This window comes from Marmota marmota, unplaced genomic scaffold, assembly GCF_001458135.2.
Source record: "Marmota marmota marmota unplaced genomic scaffold, marMar, whole genome shotgun sequence".
Classification (NCBI taxonomy): Eukaryota; Metazoa; Chordata; class Mammalia; order Rodentia; family Sciuridae; genus Marmota; species Marmota marmota.
The window spans coordinates 4,533,814-4,537,129 of NW_026000229.1; the positions used below are offsets into that span (position 1 = coordinate 4,533,814).

Here is a 3,316-nt window from a genome sequence, read left to right on the forward strand (position 1 = left end):
CTGACAATCTTTTGTGTTCCTCTAGTTTGTAGAAACATGGCTCCACTTTCTGCCTTGATCTTCCCATAACATTATCCAATGTGTCCAAATGTGGATGACTGTTTCTTTGTCCAAATTTTGCCTTTTCCATAAGGACATCAGTCAGATTAGGAGACTACCCTACTTCAGTATGATATCATTTTAATTAAATACATATATTTCCAACAATGTTATTTCCCTACAGCCTGAGATACTGGGGGTTAGGACTTCAACATATGAATTTAAGGGAAAGGGACATAATTCATAATACTGATCTGTTTTAAATAGACATATGATATTTTCATTGACTTCTGATTAGTTTACCAGTTTGCTTCTTTGACCTGGTTTGCTTCTCTGGAACAATTCCACACCACTCACTTCCCACCACCTAGAGATTTAGTATTCCCTCACAATAATGAGGGTATTTGGAGATCTTCATTTCTGATGCTGACATTTTCCACGTTTTTTTTTTTCTTCCAAGGTCTTAAATAGTATTTTGAATTGGTATAAGATAACAGTATGGGGTAATGGTGGAGAATGAGAATTGCTGGGGGGTGACTTTATTTATTTAGGACAAGGAGAGCAGCTATGGACATGAAAGCAAAGTTTTGCTCAAAGAAAACGAATTATTTGAGGAAAACATGAAGGAAAGGAGCCGTTTGATTTGAGGAAAGGAAAAGATGTTTGTTTGGAGATGTGTTTTGAGACTCTGAAAAGATCCAAGGGAAAATCTGCAATTTGAATCACTGTTTAAAAAAACAAGAAAGGATAAGAAAGTCCTAAGGGTCTGTTCACAATCGCTACTTACTAGCTCATCACCAAAACATTTAGTGGTTTACAAAGATTCTAAGAGCTTCTCTCCAAATCAATCTTCAATATCACACATACCATTAAGTGAAAAATAAATACATCAATATTTTGACAGAGATCCCTTCAGTAATGTCTATGAACTCTATAATTTCTTTGATTTAATGTCTTCTTAACCCCTAACCTTTGGCATTCAATGATGTATTTGTTACTCAGTATCAAATCATCTTGTCTTTATAGTTTGAGACGAAATTTTCTATTCTTATGGTTCCCTTGGGCGGGAGAGGAGTCTTTGTAGTTTTTTATGTATTGAATTGTTTTTTAAATAAGAAACTCCTGTCTGACATCAGTTAATACCGTTGATAAGAAGTGAAATTGGTTAAATTATTGCCTTTGTTGAAAACTGAAATAGGTCTTGGGAAAAGACAAAAGGAGACGCCACCGCCCAACGTGGGGCTCGAACCCACGACCCTGGGATTAAGAGTCCCATGCTCTACCGACTGAGCTAGCCGGGCAGTTGAGAAAACGGCCCTTCCTGGATCCCTTCAAAGGATTCAGATTACTTTAATTTGCTCCAAAGGTTACATTATGTGTTAAATAATCTTCTTGTAACCTTTTTTTGGTAAAGTTTTCCGCGACTTTCAAAATCGTGTTTCATTTCTGCTCCTCTGCGCCCAAACTTCTGTTATTTAGTAAAAATGTTTGCGCGGCCCTCTAGCGGTGGGCCTCTCGAAGTTTCTCCGCAGGCACCGCAGCCCTAGGGCAGGGGTCCTCGGCTCCCGCCGGTCGAGCATGGGTGCCTCCCAGATTCCTGCGCACAGAGGGCTTGGCCCTGCCCAAGGCAGGGCGTGTTCTCGGCCCGCGTGGCGGCAGGGCCGGCTCCCGCAAGGTCCTGCACCCTCCAGGAACCGTGGACCGCGGGCGCAGCTGCAGAGCCCGGCCCTCCCCGCCCCGGGTGGCCTGGAGACTGCTGGGATGTTTGTGGGGCGGACAGTGGCCGGTCAAGCCCTGTCGCATTGTTCACAGCAAGGCGCCCCCGAAGTTAATGGAGAAGCTGCCACAAGTAGGTAGAGTTCGCGGGTACAGACAACTGAAAAGGGAAAACACTTACTCTACAGACCGATAGAGAACTTCAGGGTGGGAAAGGACCATTATTCCAAACCTCCCCCACTAAAACGAAAAAAAAGAATTTTTTTTTTTTCCCAATAGGAACTGCATTTCACCGTCTTCAACGGTCCCAGTGAATTTTGGAGAGCTCTACTTTTTAAGAAAAAAAGGTATAGCAAAAGCATACTTTGGCAAAACTTTCTTAAGAAACTATATTGACTACAGTTAAAACCTTTACGCTAAATAGTTGGTGGAGCGCAGCACGGTCCCACAGGGTTCCAGGAACACCACCCGCGTTACTAGGTGCAAGACAGACATTCTAACTGTAGAAAGGAGGATCAGGCTGGCACTACCCTAGGTCAGAAATTAATCTGAGTTGTGCCGGAGGTTTACTGATCCTCGACATGATAATGTGTCTTCAATAGTGCCACAAGATCAATGGTAATTATTTATTTTTAATTACATATTAAGATCTTAATTATTTCTTAAGATCAATGGTATTATCAACACCAGACAGACATGTTTCATTTGGATCCATCGGCATAAAATATTAATTCAAGCTTACAGGAAATAAAGGGAACAGAGGCAGAAGATGAATGATATCACAAGGAAGCCATAACAAAATAAGGTGGGAAATTCTGAAGTACAACTGACCGGGGGTTTTCAGCATATATAATTGTTTTTTTTTTTTTTTTTCCCCCTGTACTGGGGATTGAACCCAGGGGCTCTCTATCAATAAGCTACATATCAGTTTTTTTAATTTATTTTTTACATTGAGACAGGATCTTACTAAATTACTCAGGAGTAGCTGGGCTCAGTAGTGCATTCCTGTAATCCCACTGACACAGGAGGCTGAGGCAGGAGGATCACAAGTTTGAGGCCAGCAGCAGCAATTTTGCAAGACCCTCAGCAACTTAGCCAAACCCTGTCTCAAAACAAAAACTAAAAAGAACTAGGAATGTCGCTCAGTGCTGAAGCTTCCCTTGGTTCAAACCCTAGTACCAAAAATAAAATACCCCCCAAAATTTTTACCCAAGCTGGCCTCAAACTTGCCATCCTTTTGACTCTTGCCTCAGCCTCTCTAATCACTGGGATTACGGGTGTGCAGCACTATACCCAGCCCTCTCATCTACCTTTTAAAAACATTATCTTTTTATTATTACAGAAGCATACATATGGGGCATTGGATGTGTAACTTAGGGCTAAGAGTTCTTGCTCAGTATGCCCAGCATGCCCAAGGCCCTGGGGGAGATCCTGGAGGTTTAATACTCAGCACTGTCAAAAAAGAAAAAAAGAAAAAAAAGATGAGTAGGTTCCAGAAACACAAGCCTGTAATCTCAGCAGAGCTCAGGAGGCTGAGGCAGGAGGATCACAATATCAAAAC

The 3,316-nt window shown here is 41.9% G+C and overlaps 1 non-coding gene across 1 annotated transcript; it reads right to left on the reverse strand.

Annotated features, from left to right (window-relative positions):
* Positions 1 to 1,267: 1,267 nt before the first annotated feature.
* Positions 1,268 to 1,340, reverse strand: Trnak-cuu. The gene has a single exon. It is a non-coding gene; the product is annotated as a tRNA-Lys (tRNA).
* Positions 1,341 to 3,316: the final 1,976 nt, after the last annotated feature.